This window comes from Drosophila ananassae, assembly GCF_017639315.1.
Source record: "Drosophila ananassae strain 14024-0371.13 chromosome 4 unlocalized genomic scaffold, ASM1763931v2 tig00000061, whole genome shotgun sequence".
Lineage (NCBI taxonomy): Eukaryota > Metazoa > Arthropoda > Insecta > Diptera > Drosophilidae > Drosophila > Drosophila ananassae.
Window position 1 is genome coordinate 670,074 of NW_025319038.1, and position 18,043 is coordinate 688,116.

The window sequence follows — 18,043 nt, forward strand, 5'->3', positions numbered from 1 at the left end:
ATGGCAGGGAGCATCAACAATATCAACAGCAGCAGAGTTCAACCTGTGTATCAGTGGGAAACAATTAAAACCTATGCGATGACCGGCACCGGTACCGCCTGACCCCATAGGCCCCGGACACCAGCAGCAAAAAATTACCCGTGTGGAAGGAATGCCAAGTCCTTTTACATTATCGAAATATATTACACTACTACATTATCGGAAATACATAGTGTGGAAGGCAATCTGTCCTCTTCACCGTCGTGGGAGGTATCTGCTCCTGTTGAGCAATGAGACGCGCCGAGCCTAGAAGAAGCTCTGCAGTTGTGTCCCAAAGATGGATCTCGCCCCCTCACAATGGCTGAGTACTGGGCACGTCAGGAGCGAAACGAACCGATCCAAAAGAAGAAAAGGAGCGGAAAAAGTGTAAAGCTCCTACAGCAGCGGCGGCTAATAAGGGACTACATAAAAATAGAAAATACTCAAAAATGGAAGAAAGCCCATAAAGAAAACATTAAAATCAGAGAAAGAACTTTGCAAAAGAGCAAAGTAACGCAACGAGGGCTGCATTTATGCCAATGCCTAAGTTGCTTTCATTTAAAAAAAAATGACCAAAGCCGATGCGTCTAAGCTCTGCTTGAAAAACACTAACAACTCAACACAGGCTGTATACTAAAACTATGCAACTTATATTGATTTATAAAGAGCAAACTATTGTAAATCAGTTGCATGTAAAAAAATAGCAAGCATTTAACAAATTTCTTTTAATTAAAATTTTTTTTTTATGCGATTATATTATTAGATTTAAAATTTAAATATTCTGATTTTTTTATACCCTTGCAGAGGGTATTATAATTTTGGTCAAAAGTGTGCAAGGCAATGAAAGATCCGACCTCTCCGTTCCGACTTATATACTGCCTGCAATCAAAAGAAGGATGTGTGCAAAGTTTTATCTAGATAGCTTTAAAACTGTGAGACTAGTTTTCGTAGAAACAGACAGACGGACAGACAGTCAGACTGACGGACATGCTCATATCGATTCAGGAGGTGTTCCTGATCAAGAATATATATACTTTATAGGGTCTCCTTCACTGCGTTGCACACTTTTGACCAAAATTATAGTACCCTATGCACCCTAATATCCCTACCCTAAGTACCCTAATATAAAAACTTAAACATTTTTTTTGCAGATATCTTCAAAATAATTATGTAAACGAATATTCCCATAAGGCAAACCTCAAGAAAGGACACTGAATTCCCTGAGCGAGTGCAATCCATTCTTCAATTGCACAATTCTCCAATATCAATCAATGAATTAGAAAACGAATGCATTAAAAGATATAATTTAAAACTATATAATGTTATAGGTAATGTTATAGTGATAAAAGCAGTACGAAATGGCCAGAAATCTGTACAGCAATAAAAAACAAACAAGAAAGAAAAGCTAACTTCGGCGGAGCCGAAGTTGATATACCCTTGCAGTTGAGTCGCCGTCCGCTAGGTGGCGCCACGCATCTTATATTATTAGATATATAGCAGATCGTATATTGTCGGCCGATCCTTATGAAATTTGGCATATCGAATTATTTTGCCAAAAGAGGAATCCCATGCTTCTAACTTGAAAAACAACGAAGTTATAGCATTTCCGATCAATCAGTTATATGACAGCTATAGGATATAGTTGGCCGATCCTTATGAAATTCGACAAATCAGATTTTTTTTCCCAAAATAGAATCTGTACCAAATCCCATCTTTCTAATTTAAAAAACAACAAAGTTATGCCAATTTCGATCGTTCTATGACAGCTATAGGATATAGTCGGCCGATCCTTATGAAATTTTGTACACAAGATATTTTGGTCAAATATAACATGTGTGGAAAGTCTCAATCAGTTATATGGCAGCTATAGGATATAGTCGACCGATCCCGGCCGTTCCGACTTATATACTGCCTGCAAAGGAAAGAAGGGTGTGTGCAAAGTTTCAACTCGATATCTTAAAAACTGAGAGACTAGTTTGCGTAGAAACAGACAGACGGACAGAAGGACATGCTCATATCGACTCAGGAGGTGATCCTGATCAAGAATATATATACTTTATAGGGTCGGAGATGTCTCCTTCACTGCGTTGCACACTTTTGACCAAAATTATAATACCCTCTGCAAGGGTTTAAAAAGAGAGCTTTGACAAATCGTATAAATGCATATTACCAAACAGGCCAAACAGGTTTTGTATACGTACGTATAATTCATAATAACAAATTCCAATTAAGCTAGGAATACTGGGCACAGTTGTCAAATTTTTTAATAAAACTTAAATTAAATTTAGCTTCAACCAAAAAAAATTTTATTTAAACATAATAATACCGTCTGTATTAATACCCCATCTATAATAGAGATTGGTGAAACAGACGAAGCAATAGAAGGCAGAAGTACAGAAAACAAACCTTGTACAATAGAGGAAGGGGATCAATTAAAGACACATTCTGATGAAGAATTAGCCCCAAACGTTAACAAAGACGAAAAATACTTAAACGATTTGACAATACCTGCGGTTCTGACATCCGAATCGTCTGAACAACATTTTTTTGAATGAAGTTGAAGCTGAAGGCGCAGCCAAATGGGCATACATAAAAGACATTGCACATGCAGTCCTAGAATTTGATGGAAATAAAATTTACCCGCAACGATTCATAACAGCAATTAACTAGATAACCTAACAATGACATAACTATGAATCGTTCGCTGTAGAGCTGATTAAATCAAAAATAAGTGCATCAACCTTACACAAAGTGAGTAATTATTGGATAGGCCATCTTTCGGTGGTGGTGTCCTCATTGCTGTTAGCATTAAATACTCAGCTGAACTAAATACTTTCCCGAATCAGTTTGGAATCGAGTTTATCGCAGTAAAAATAACTGTTGGTCCGTCTCATATTTTCATGACCTGTTCTTATATACCTCCATCGGTTGATGATACGGTATACTTTCATCACCTTAATGCTATCAAGCTCGTTTTATCATTAGTCAATGACTCTAAATTTGTCCTAATCATGGGTGATTTCAACCTTCCCCAAATCTCCTGGATCCCGTGTGAAGATGACAATTCCTTGCATTCTAGTTGCCATAACGACTTCATTGATGAATTAATTGAAATTGCTCTTTCCCAAATTAACCCCATCCTTAACACACTTAGCAGGTCCCTAGACCTTATTTTCTGTAATACAATCGCTTCCTGAAGACGTACACCACCCCACACTATTGGTTTCGGTGTTAATTGATGTCCCTTATATTCATAACTATGAGGCTCAGTATCGTTCTAAATAACAATAAATAAAAAAACTAAAATTGTAAACAAATACAAACGATATACATATCGGCTTTGTAAATTTGTTTTTTTATAACCGAAAGTTAAAGTGAAGCTTTTACTTCGGGAGTTGCCCAATTGCTAAGCGGAATCAGCTGCAGCAGGGAGGCTTAGGAAAGCTGCAATATCAGCTGTTCTGCATTTCCGGTAACCTAAATGGCATGTAGGTTGTTCCATGCTCGGTCTTTTCTATCGAAACCCCCACGAAGTGCAGACGCCTAATAATATCTCTCTCTGCGAGTGTAAATTTTATCAGCGCAAGATCAGCGCAAGTGCAAAGTGTTTATTTTTTTTTTATCGTTTTTATTGTATTTACATGCATACGCTTATCTAGATTTGCAACGGTGATAAGGGCAGCCTAAGCCTGTGTTTGTGGGTTTTTTGTTTTTGTTTCGCGGCTTTATAAAAGCGCGACCTCGTTGCGGCCTTATCAAAATTTATCAGGTGAATATAAAATATGTTTTCTAATACCTCCAGGGTACGTATTGTGGCCGTTTTAAAGATTCAGGCGGTCCACATCAAAGCACCCCAGGAGCCCTCCTGGTGGAGGCTCCCAGATCAGGAGCGGCTAAACCTCGATCGGTTAGTCCGTGAACTTCGTCCCCCTCCCCCTCATCATCATCATCATCTTCATCTAATAATACAGTGGCGGCGGAAAATTAACACCCAGTAGCCGGAAAACTGACTGCAGGGATGGAATAAGGGAATTTGCAAACCCACGAAGTCAAGACCCGTTAAACGAAAAGCCGTTGACCCCACCAGCCATGGAATAGGGAGCAAAAGAGAAATTATCAAATCCACTAGCCCAGCCGCCCAGCTCCAAACTCGTGGCGATCATTGTCTTTTCTTTTTTCTCATCTACATTTCATCCCCCAAATCACGAGAGTATAAAACTGTTTTAAACTTTATTTTCTTTGTTCAATAGTTTTAATTTTAAGTTTAAATTTAAATTAATTACAGGCTTTTAGTGAAGTGGCGGCGGAAAATTGGAAAATATGAAGATAATATTTATTTTTTAAACTTTCGCGAACAAAAATGGTTACAGTTTATTTTTAAATTGATTAATTTTTTAATTCTCGTGCGGAAATAAGTTTGTTTTAAAATTCTATGGTGTACAAAGCCCTCATTACACTCATTTACAGCAACCCAAAGCAGAGATCGATCTTTCGCCGATGGATTTACAGTGAGTGGTTTATTTACCTTTTACATATACACTGTAAAAAATTTTTCGAGTCCCACTGAATTTTAATTCTATAATTTAATGCATTCATCCTTCATCTTAACACAAACAAAAATAAAAACAGCACGAATTTCATTTAAATGATTTAATTGATGACTAACGAATACTCTATCCTAGTGAATTTTAAATATTATCATTTTTCTAATACCTTTATTTTAAATTTATTTTATTACTTTCAAAAAATGATATTTACTCATACCAACTTTTATTATATTACATATATACCCCTATTTCTTTAAACATTTACATATTAATTTATATTTTTTTATAAATCTTACATATAAGTTTCCCTCCCGTATAATTAGGATTTGTTTTATGCAAGCAACCGTTTAGAAATAATGTCAAACGCCTCTTTAGCCTTAGCCAAATTTTTATTAGTTTTAATTTGAATTAAATCTGTTTTATAATGAATTGAATACCTCCTGTTTGAACTGAGCTGATGACTCCACGGTTGTAGGGTGTTCAAAGGGGTCACTAAAGCAATGCTTTATCGGACTGTGACCAAAGGTAGGGTGGGCAGTACGCGAGCCTATTTACATCTAAGGCATCGCAAACTTTCTACCTTTCTCCTCTCTCTCTCTTTCGAACTCTATCTCTTCCGCGTCGAATTAATTCTTCCGTTCTTCCGGTTTAGTATCTAGCTATCTATCTTGTCGCCAGCACGCTCAATTCTGGACTTTATTTGATATTAAATGTGGCAGTGTTAGGATTTGTACGAAGCAAGATCTCCATCCCCAAAGCCGACGAGCTAGAGCCGGACTCTATAGCGTGCCCTCGCAAGTACGAATCCTTCCCAAACAGCGCAGAAGACCGTTACAGGCTACACTCCTTTTATTCGTTTGTCAATATGAAACGTAAATCCAGTCTTTTTCCTCCTTCCCTATCTTATAAAAATATTTCTGATTCTTCAGATCATGGTATTGCAAATCGCTTTGCATCATTCTTTCAATCAACTTATTCGTCCGATTCTTATAATTTAAATTCTACATACCCTTATAATATTCCGTATATAAACAATATGTACTTGTCTAAATTTAATCATCTTGATCTGTATTCTTAGGTACTGCTCCGATATCCTACGCTATCCTCTTACTACCCTATTCAATTTATCTTTGGACCTTTTATGCCTTCCCAAGAGATGGGAAGTATGTATGCTGATGTATGTATGTATGCTGATGATAAGAAGCTCTGTTTTTCTTACTCTGACCACTTTCTTCATAGACATCTACAGTTTGACCTTGATGAAGTATTCTTGTGGTGCTCTAATAATCTCCTCTCACTAAACTGCTCAAAATTCAAGGTTATGACGTTTAACCGTAGCATGCCTCATGTCATCTCGTACTCACTTGGGAATCACTTTTTAGATCGTGTTTCCTTAATGAATGATCTTGGAGTTCTTTTCGATCACAAGCTGTCGTTTAACGAACATATTTCTCTATTCTCTCGCATTTATCAAGCGCTGGTCAAAAGAGTTTGATGATCCCTTTACCACTAAAACGTTGTATATCTCTTTGGTTCGTCCGATCCTTGAATACTGTTCATGCGTTTGGAGTCCGCAGTATATGGTTCATCAAAGAAGTATTGAATCAGTGCAAAAGCAGTTTCTTTTATTTGCCTTAAAATATTTAAACTGGGACTCAGATGGTCTTCTTCCACCATATCGTTGTCGGCTAAAGTTATTAGACCTGCCACCATTGCAGGTACGTCGTACTTGTGCTGGGGCCATGCTCCTTCATAAAATCATTCTTGGTCAAGTTGACTCTAATCTTTTACTTGAAAAAATAAAATTTTCTGTTCCAAATAGGTCAACCAGGTCCTACCGACCCCTTTGGTTACCAATTTGTAGATCAAATTTTGCGGACCATGATCGTTTTCGTGTTATCTGTAAAAATTATAATCTATTGTCCCATTTATTTTCCCCTGAATTATCCCTTGATGTAATAAAATCTAAATTGTTTGTTTTTCTTTTAGAATAATTTTCCTAATTCTTAATTATAATTAATTCATTTTAAAATTGTATATATAAACAGATGTTTGTTACTTCAATAAAATAAAAAAAAAATAAATAAAACCACTATAGAAGCCATTACCAGAAAGTTAAAGGATACTATTTTAGGTGAAACCTCTGATGTACCAAAAAAATGTACCAAAAAACTGTCACGCAATTTACAACAGACATTGAAAATCTTCGAAAATTGTTGGAATCTGCATATATCAATGAGGGATTGCCCTATGAGCATGCAGATAAGTTTAGCACAAAGGAAGCTATATGGGTCATGACAAAAAATTTCGACCAGCAAAAGCTTAAATCAATACTCGAAGTTGAAATGTTCACAATGAACGAAGCTGTGACCAAATACATCAATTGTAGCACAGAAATGACTGGAAATGCGAGCACCATTTTCTATTATATTATTTTCAATTATAATAAGAATAACGGCCAAAACAATAATTATTACCCCTGTAATAATAACTATAATGGAAATAACCGAGGCAATATCAGAGGAAATTATAGGGAAAAAATAATTAACAAAATGGAGGTTATAACCGTAATAATAACAATAATAATAAAAACAACAACGAGAAATTCCCATGACCCTTTAGATACCTAGCAATAGATAAGGTGTTAAGAGGAGCCCCGTAAATACTCGTGATACTCCAATGAGTTCTGCTTTAAAACTGTTTTTATTTCATACAATTCTCTTACAAGAAACATACATGAAAATCTTAAATCTATTTAAAACTACTTATCAACGGACTGCTCGCTGACATGCTATGTGACCCTTTCTTAAGTGCTTCAAGTGCACCACATAAATATTTGGTTAGACTGCAGGAGATCGTCTTTCAAACCATGCTGTTAATCACTTATTCACATGAGTCCGATCTCCTACATTCTATGTTTGGAATTCTTATCGTGTTCAATGCTTGAACATTCTGCAAAGGGCCACAAAAAAGGTGTACATTTTATATATTTTAAATTTGTTTTCTTCAATATTAGAAAATTATTATTATTATAATTGTTTGATAACAATATGTCGTTAATTATATCATTCTATTACATATTTTTAAATATTTTAACATTGTTTAAGTTATTTTATTAGCTCCCATGTTCAACTTAATGTTTGAACATCCTGCAAGGGGCCACAAAAGTGCTTGACTTGTGTTTACATTATTAAATGAATTATTATTTTTGTTCGATTTTTTAGTGGACTGTAATATTATATATATTTTTTAATTTTTTCTTTAGATATAGCTTTTTCTTTTTTATTTAATTGATCACTTAATCATATGTATAAAACCATTACATTATACAATAATCATATAAAATAAACATTTTTTTTTTTTAAACATTCGGCATTGGGGTTGGCAATGCTATAGCCATCAATTGTCTTCTCGACTTTAATTTTCTTACATAGGATATAATCAGTACAGTTATGATTATCATTATCAAAATTAAGGAGCTATGACCTGACACATGATGAAAGTCGATATTTTTCAATTCTAAATTTTTTGCTTTCAAATCTTCTATTTGTTTGGCCAGATGAACTATTTCTGCTGTATGGTTCATAACAGGAGGCTTTAGAGGGTCCCAAGCTATTTTCGGAATCTCTTTTATTTCTCCTATATAAGCCGAAGCTAATGCTTCTTGACTTCCCTAGAGGCCACCTCGCTGGATGGCAACTATCATCTTTTTTAGTAAATTTTTTAAAATTAGTTTTACCTATTTCTGTTTTTATGTCATTGCTATCCTCTTTTTCTACCTTCCAATATCGGTCCATTTGTTTGAGCACGATACTGGTTGCTACGATTGAATTACTACCCCTGGATTTCGTGCATCCTGACACTGTCCATCCAAAGATAGTTTTTTGCCCAAGAAGCATACCCTTTTTGGTTATCTCCGGCAGTAAAATTTGTGGATATAAATCCGCACCAATTACCAGGTCAATTCGACCAGGTTTGTCGAAATTGCGATCCGCTAAATAGAATCCTTTCCAATCCGACTTATTTATAAAAATTTTATTTGTGGGAAGACTTTTCATTAATTTTGGCAAAACAATTGCGTTTGTGCTCACTTCTTTTGAATATTTAGAATTATTCTTGATTGTCAATTTTAATTTGTGATTTGAAACACAGGCACCTGTTGCTGATATTCCACTTATTTCAGCGCTTTTATTTTTGGCAACTTAAGTTTTTGTGCCGCTTCTTCAGAAATTAGAGTGCTTTGTGACCCATTGTCAATCAATGCTCCAAATTTCCCGAATTTACCATCTTGACCTTTAATCTGAACATACGCCGTGGCCAACAACGCTGGTTCAGAGGTCATGCATGTATTTACATTCTCTTTGTTAAAATGTAACATGCTATGATGTAGTTTTTGACAATACGAGCATACTAGCTCGCTTGGACATTTTGAGTTTGAACTGTGCTTTAAACATCTGTAGCACCAATTCAATTTTTTAACCATATTCGTTTTTTCCTGAGGACTTAATGCTTTAAATTTATAGCAAAAACTTAATTGATGCCCGGGCATTTTGCACATCGGGCATGCTTGGTTATTTGTGTGACTATTTTTTATTATTTTTCTAGTTGGCAACTCTTTTCCAACTTTCTTTCAAGTTTTGAATGTCATTTGACTTTTTTACTTGGCCCTCATATTGTTGCAGAGCCTCAATATTAAATTTCTTTATAATAATATGCGCAAAAATGCAATCTGATTCTTCGGTCAGATTTGCTTTGAGACGCATCATATAAATTGATTCATTTATAGAATCAATTGTATTTTTTAAATGCCTATATGAGTCCAAATTTATTTTTGGAAGATCAATCAGGCGATTCAATTGGTCTGAAAATATTTTTCTATTATTCTCATACCTTTTTATGAGCAACTCCCAGACTGCATCATAATTATTGCCTGAGCCAAGCAATAAATGGGAGACCACATTTCGTGCTTCCCCTTTTAGAGCACTTTTAAGGTAGCTTAGCTTCAAGGATGGGCTTAAATCCATTCTTGAATGCACTAGCTCCTTGAATAATTCATAAAAATGGTCCCAATCTTTGGAGTTTCCAAAGAAACTGGGAACCTCAATTTTTGGTAGGGTAGGTAGTTCGTCCATTTTAGGATTACTACCTTCTACCTTTTCTAATCGACCCACTTCGATTTTATTATTCATGAGCTCAATGTGTATTTCCACATCTTCTCTGAGCTCTTTTATTTTGGGCATATCTTTATTATTAAGCCCTTCAATATTTATTAGATCGGACACCGTTTCTACTCTGCTGAGAAACATTTTTAATTTTTTAACTCTTATCGGAAAGGAATTATCGGAATTAAATCTGTTTTATAATGAATTGAAATGTTCACAATGAACGAAGCTGTGACCAAATACATCAATTGTAGCACAGAAATGACTGGAAATCTCACTTGGGAATCACTTTTTAGATCGTGTTTCCTTAATGAATGATCTTGGAGTTCTTTTCGATCACAAGCTGTCGTTTAACGAACATATTTCTCTATTCTCTCGCATTTATCAAGCGCTGGTCAAAAGAGTTTGATGATCCCTTTACCACTAAAACGTTGTATATCTCTTTGGTTCGTCCGATCCTTGAATACTGTTCATGCGTTTGGAGTCCGCAGTATATGGTTCATCAAAGAAGTATTGAATCAGTGCAAAAGCAGTTTCTTTTATTTGCCTTAAAATATTTAAACTGGGACTCAGATGGTCTTCTTCCACCATATCGTTGTCGGCTAAAGTTATTAGACCTGCCACCATTGCAGGTACGTCGTACTTGTGCTGGGGCCATGCTCCTTCATAAAATCATTCTTGGTCAAGTTGACTCTAATCTTTTACTTGAAAAAATAAAATTTTCTGTTCCAAATAGGTCAACCAGGTCCTACCGACCCCTTTGGTTACCAATTTGTAGATCAAATTTTGCGGACCATGATCGTTTTCGTGTTATCTGTAAAAATTATAATCTATTGTCCCATTTATTTTCCCCTGAATTATCCCTTGATGTAATAAAATCTAAATTGTTTGTTTTTCTTTTAGAATAATTTTCCTAATTCTTAATTATAATTAATTCATTTTAAAATTGTATATATAAACAGATGTTTGTTACTTCAATAAAATAAAAAAAAAATAAATAAAACCACTATAGAAGCCATTACCAGAAAGTTAAAGGATACTATTTTAGGTGAAACCTCTGATGTACCAAAAAAATGTACCAAAAAACTGTCACGCAATTTACAACAGACATTGAAAATCTTCGAAAATTGTTGGAATCTGCATATATCAATGAGGGATTGCCCTATGAGCATGCAGATAAGTTTAGCACAAAGGAAGCTATATGGGTCATGACAAAAAATTTCGACCAGCAAAAGCTTAAATCAATACTCGAAGTTGAAATGTTCACAATGAACGAAGCTGTGACCAAATACATCAATTGTAGCACAGAAATGACTGGAAATGCGAGCACCATTTTCTATTATATTATTTTCAATTATAATAAGAATAACGGCCAAAACAATAATTATTACCCCTGTATTAATAACTATAATGGAAATAACCGAGGCAATATCAGAGGAAATTATAGGGAAAAAATAATTAACAAAATGGAGGTTATAACCGTAATAATAACAATAATAATAAAAACAACAACGAGAAATTCCCATGACCCTTTAGATACCTAGCAATAGATAAGGTGTTAAGAGGAGCCCCGTAAATACTCGTGATACTCCAATGAGTTCTGCTTTAAAACTGTTTTTATTTCATACAATTCTCTTACAAGAAACATACATGAAAATCTTAAATCTATTTAAAACTACTTATCAACGGACTGCTCGCTGACATGCTATGTGACCCTTTCTTAAGTGCTTCAAGTGCACCACATAAATATTTGGTTAGACTGCAGGAGATCGTCTTTCAAACCATGCTGTTAATCACTTATTCACATGAGTCCGATCTCCTACATTCTATGTTTGGAATTCTTATCGTGTTCAATGCTTGAACATTCTGCAAAGGGCCACAAAAAAGGTGTACATTTTATATATTTTAAATTTGTTTTCTTCAATATTAGAAAATTATTATTATTATAATTGTTTGATAACAATATGTCGTTAATTATATCATTCTATTACATATTTTTAAATATTTTAACATTGTTTAAGTTATTTTATTAGCTCCCATGTTCAACTTAATGTTTGAACATCCTGCAAGGGGCCACAAAAGTGCTTGACTTGTGTTTACATTATTAAATGAATTATTATTTTTGTTCGATTTTTTAGTGGACTGTAATATTATATATATTTTTTAATTTTTTCTTTAGATATAGCTTTTTCTTTTTTATTTAATTGATCACTTAATCATATGTATAAAACCATTACATTATACAATAATCATATAAAATAAACATTTTTTTTTTTTAAACATTCGGCATTGGGGTTGGCAATGCTATAGCCATCAATTGTCTTCTCGACTTTAATTTTCTTACATAGGATATAATCAGTACAGTTATGATTATCATTATCAAAATTAAGGAGCTATGACCTGACACATGATGAAAGTCGATATTTTTCAATTCTAAATTTTTTGCTTTCAAATCTTCTATTTGTTTGGCCAGATGAACTATTTCTGCTGTATGGTTCATAACAGGAGGCTTTAGAGGGTCCCAAGCTATTTTCGGAATCTCTTTTATTTCTCCTATATAAGCCGAAGCTAATGCTTCTTGACTTCCCTAGAGGCCACCTCGCTGGATGGCAACTATCATCTTTTTTAGTAAATTTTTTAAAATTAGTTTTACCTATTTCTGTTTTTATGTCATTGCTATCCTCTTTTTCTACCTTCCAATATCGGTCCATTTGTTTGAGCACGATACTGGTTGCTACGATTGAATTACTACCCCTGGATTTCGTGCATCCTGACACTGTCCATCCAAAGATAGTTTTTTGCCCAAGAAGCATACCCTTTTTGGTTATCTCCGGCAGTAAAATTTGTGGATATAAATCCGCACCAATTACCAGGTCAATTCGACCAGGTTTGTCGAAATTGCGATCCGCTAAATAGAATCCTTTCCAATCCGACTTATTTATAAAAATTTTATTTGTGGGAAGACTTTTCATTAATTTTGGCAAAACAATTGCGTTTGTGCTCACTTCTTTTGAATATTTAGAATTATTCTTGATTGTCAATTTTAATTTGTGATTTGAAACACAGGCATCTGTTGCTGATACTTAAGTTTTTGTGCCGCTTCTTCAGAAATTAGAGTGCTTTGTGACCCATTGTCAATCAATGCTCTAAATTTCCCGAATTTACCATCTTGACCTTTAATCTGAACATACGCCGTGGCCAACAACGCTGGTTCAGAGGTCATGCATGTATTTACATTCTCTTTGTTAAAATGTAACATGCTATGATGTAGTTTTTGACAATACGAGCATACTAGCTCGCTTGGACATTTTGAGTTTGAACTGTGCTTTAAACATCTGTAGCACCAATTCAATTTTTTAACCATATTCGTTTTTTCCTGAGGACTTAATGCTTTAAATTTATAGCAAAAACTTAATTGATGCCCGGGCATTTTGCACATCGGGCATGCTTGGTTATTTGTGTGACTATTTTTTATTATTTTTCTAGTTGGCAACTCTTTTCCAACTTTCTTTCAAGTTTTGAATGTCATTTGACTTTTTTACTTGGCCCTCATATTGTTGCAGAGCCTCAATATTAAATTTCTTTATAATAATATGCGCAAAAATGCAATCTGATTCTTCGGTCAGATTTGCTTTGAGACGCATCATATAAATTGATTCATTTATAGAATCAATTGTATTTTTTAAATGCCTATATGAGTCCAAATTTATTTTTGGAAGATCAATCAGGCGATTCAATTGGTCTGAAAATATTTTTCTATTATTCTCATACCTTTTTATGAGCAACTCCCAGGCTGCATCATAATTATTGCCTGAGCCAAGCAATAAATGGGAGACCACATTTCGTGCTTCCCCTTTTAGAGCACTTTTAAGGTAGCTTAGCTTCAAGGATGGGCTTAAATCCATTCTTGAATGCACTAGCTCCTTGAATAATTCATAAAAATGGTCCCAATCTTTGGAGTTTCCAAAGAAACTGGGAACCTCAATTTTTGGTAGGGTAGGTAGTTCGTCCATTTTAGGATTACTACCTTCTACCTTTTCTAATCGACCCACTTCGATTTTATTATTCATGAGCTCAATGTGTATTTCCACATCTTCTCTGAGCTCTTTTATTTTGGGCATATCTTTATTATTAAGCCCTTCAATATTTATTAGATCGGACACCGTTTCTACTCTGCTGAGAAACATTTTTAATTTTTTAACTCTTATCGGAAAGGTTTCAGCTTTCCTTTCCTGGATTTCTATATAAGTTTGCTCGAGGTAATCCTCGAGATTCTTTATGGCACCCTCAAGCCTAGAAAATAGCTCATCCTGGCCAATAATTTTTTTTAATTTTTTCCTTAGCGGACTTGAATTTTGATAGCATGCTATCGAAATGATTTTTTGTAAAATATTCGTGCTCTACAGCACCAAGTTGAACCAAATGATTATGGTTCGTACAGGCTCTAAGCTCGATGTTTTTAAGTGAATCCCTATCCTCTTCTAAATAAGAATTTTTTGCGAGAAGCGCATCTACTTGCCGGGTGAGACGCACCTGGTCTTCTATAATCGCGATTTTTTCCTTTGTAGACATATTGGTTTTTTTTTTTTTTAAATTATATTTAAGTTATAAAACTAAAAAGTTATAAAACTAAAAGACCAAACTTGCCGATGAATATAATTTCTGATGGTTTGGTGATTTCCTTGTCGCTGCGCTGTTGATGCTGCTTCTCCTTGGGATGTTGTCACTGTTGCTGGCTGATGTTGCTGTTGAACTTGGTGTCGCTGCGGAGGTTGCTTCTGCGTCACTGGTGCTGTTGCTTCGGCTGATATTGCTCCTGATGTGCTCCTGCTTGGGGTGTTCACTGCTGCTGTGACTGATGTTTCCTCTGCTAGTCACGGCTGATGCTGATACTGATGCTGATGTTGTGTTTTTTTTTTTTTTTTATGTTTTCCGATTTAATAATTATATTTATATTTTTTATATAATATATATATTTTTTCATTTAATATTTGTAGGTTTTTTTTTTTAAGTTCGGTTGTATTGTAAGTATTCACAATTACTTTTTAACTTTTCCGATGTAGGCCTCGGATACGCCAACACACAAATTTTATTTTTTATATATATTTTAATATATATATTTTTTATTATTCCGGTGTCGTTCCCGAAAACACGATAGAAGGAAATATTTACTTATTTTTGTTTTTCCTTTCTATTCAATTATGCTCATTGGCATTTATATTATTTTATTCTCTGTGTTCCTTACCTCTTGGGGGGAAACAACAGAGGACTACGATATTTAAACTGAGCTCTTTTTTACTCAGATCGCAGCCTTATTTTTTAGCTACCTTGGGCTGAGAATTTTAATTTTTTCAACAGCCACTTATAGGTGCCAGTTTTTTAAAACCTGAGTCTCTTACCACAGGGGGGAAAACGTCAGGGTGTCGCGATGGACCAAATGTTAAGAGGAGCCCCGTAAATATTCGTGATACTCCAATGAGTTCCTTTTTAAAACTGTTTTTATTTCTTTCAAGTCTCTTACAAGAAACATACATGAAAATCTTAAATCTATTTAAAACTACTTATCAACGGACTGCTCGCTGACATGCTATGTGACCCTTTCTTAAGTGCTTCAAGTGCACCACATAAATATTTGGTTAGACTGCAGGAGATCGTCTTTTAAACCATGCTGTTAATCACTTATTCACATGGGTCCGATCTCCTACATTCTATGTTTGGAATTCTTATCGTGTTCAATGCTTGAACATAAGGTAAAACTGCATACTATCAATATTGGTTTAAATGCATTTGAAACTTTCAAAAATGACGCAATAGGAAAAGAACTTTTATTATTAATAGACACTGCTGGAGAAATTTTAATACTCAAAGAAAATTCCGATGTGTTTGCTGACATTCAATCTGATTATTTAATAAACATACAAGGAATTAGTCAAGAAATTACAAAATCCATAGGACAAATATCCATTGAAATACACACTACTAAATATATAATCCCATATAAATTTCATATTGTAAATTTAAAATTCGCGATTCCCTGTGATGGAATATTACAAATCCACTTTATCAAAAAATACAACTGTCAGTTAGATTTCAAGCCATCCGAAGATTGACTTATAATTAAACCAAATAACTTAAATTTTCCAATTTATGTTCCAATAACATACAGTTATGGTAATAACTCCATAATTCTACCAAAAAGATCCCAAGTTGTCCGAAAAATTAAAATAGATTCAATAGAAGACAGTGTATTGATTCCAAACAAAGAAATTGAACATAGGATATACATAGCAACTACAATAGCATCCCCTGAAAATGTTTTTATTTGACTACTTAGCACAACAAATAGTAGTAGTCAAAATTAAAAAACTTCGCCGATTATTCCCGTCACATAATAAGATTATCTAAAAACAAGAAAGGAAAGCTAACTTCGGGCAGAGCCGAAGTTGATATACCCTTGCAGTTCAGTCGCAGTCCGCTAGGTGGCGCCACCCATCTTATTTTATTAGATATATAGTGGATCGTTTATAGTCGGCCGATCCTCATGAAAATTGGCAGATCAGATTGTTTTCCCCAAAATAGAATCTGTACCAAATCCCATCTTTCTAACTTCGGCCGATCCTCATGAAAATTGGCAGATCAGATTGTTTTCCCCAAAATAGAATCTGTACCAAATCCCATCTTTCTAACTTAAAAAACACCAAAGTTATGCCAATTCCGATCGTTGTATGACAGCTATAGGATATAGTCGGCCGATCCTTATGAAATTTTGTACATAAGATATGTTGGTCAAATATAACATGTGTGGAAAGTCCATGGCATTTCCGATCAATCAGTTATATGGCAGCTATAGGATATAGTCGACCGATCCCGGCCGTTCCGACTTATGTACTACCTGCAAGGAAAAGAAGGATGTGTGCAAAGTTTCAACTCGATAGCTCTAAAACTGAGAGACTAGTTTGCGTAGAAACCGACAGACAGACGGTTATGCCAATTCCGACACCAAAGACACCAAAGTTATGCCAATTCCGATCGTTGTATGACAGCTATAGGATATAGTCGGCCGATCCTTATGAAATTTTGTACATAAGATATGTTGGTCAAATATAACATGTGTGGAAAGTCCATGGCATTTCCGATCAATCAGTTATATGGCAGCTATAGGATATAGTCGACCGATCCCGGCCGTTCCGACTTATGTTCTACCTGCAAGGAAGAGAAGGATGTGTGCAAAGTTTCAACTCGATAGCTCTAAAACTGAGAGACTAGTTTGCGTAGAAACCGACAGACAGACGGACAGACGGACATGCTCATATTGACTCAGGAGGTGATCCTGATCAAGAATATATATACTTTATAGGGTCGGAGATGTCTCCTTCACTGCGTTGCACACTTTTGACCAAAATTATAATACCCTCTGCAAGGGTATAAAAATGTAAAATTCGAGTGGACAGCTAACTGTCAAACTACCTTCGAACATCTAAAATCGGCACTAATAAGCCCTACTATTCTATAACACACAGGTTTAAGCAAAGAATTTTGTATAATTACAGATGCAAGTAAGCAAGCGTGTGGAGCAGTTTAAACTCAAAATAAAAATGGACTCCAACTCCCAAAAATTTGCAAAACATTTACAAAGTGAAAGCAAGAAAAGCACAACAGAACGAGATCTGGCAACAATTCCTTGGGCAATACCAACTTCAGACTATATATGTATTTATGGCAGACACTTTAATATCAAAACAGATCACAGACCACTTACATATTTGTTTTCAATGGAAAATCTTAATTTCAAATTGACACGAATAAGACTTGAATTATAGTAATATAACTTCACAGTAGAGTATATAAGGGGTAAAGATAATAATGTCGCAGGTGCGTTATCAAGAAAATCCATTGAAGAACTAAAAAACATTAACAGACGTATAAATAAAACCACCTCAGGAGAAAAAAAAATATAATTGCCTAGGCAATCTATAAAAAAAGCTTCAAAGCCCAACGTGTTTTAACTCATTAACCGCCGCGAGGTACGTAAAGTAGTGACCTTGCACGTAAAAAATATGCTATGTTTATTCAACCATGGAAAAATATTTTTTTTCCAAGGTTGAATAAACAGTATTCTCAAAGATATGATGTTAGCGATTTATATAGCAATGGAATTCTTGACTTATGTCAGTTTTTCCAAAGGCTTAAAGTGCAAGCCGGTATATATAAAATCAGCAAACTAAAAATCACACCGTGAGAAAATATCTTTGAATAAGTTTCAATTGATAATTTTAAGAAAATGGACAACAAAATATTAAAATTATTGAGAGAAGC

The 18,043-nt window shown here is 34.7% G+C and overlaps 1 long non-coding RNA gene across 1 annotated transcript; it reads left to right on the plus strand.

The window, feature by feature from the left end:
- Positions 1 to 2,249: 2,249 nt before the first annotated feature.
- On the plus strand, positions 2,250 to 17,312 carry LOC123257764. The gene is made up of 2 exons (XR_006507878.1): positions 2,250 to 2,769; positions 17,278 to 17,312. It is a non-coding gene; the product is annotated as an uncharacterized LOC123257764 (long non-coding RNA).
- Positions 17,313 to 18,043: the final 731 nt, after the last annotated feature.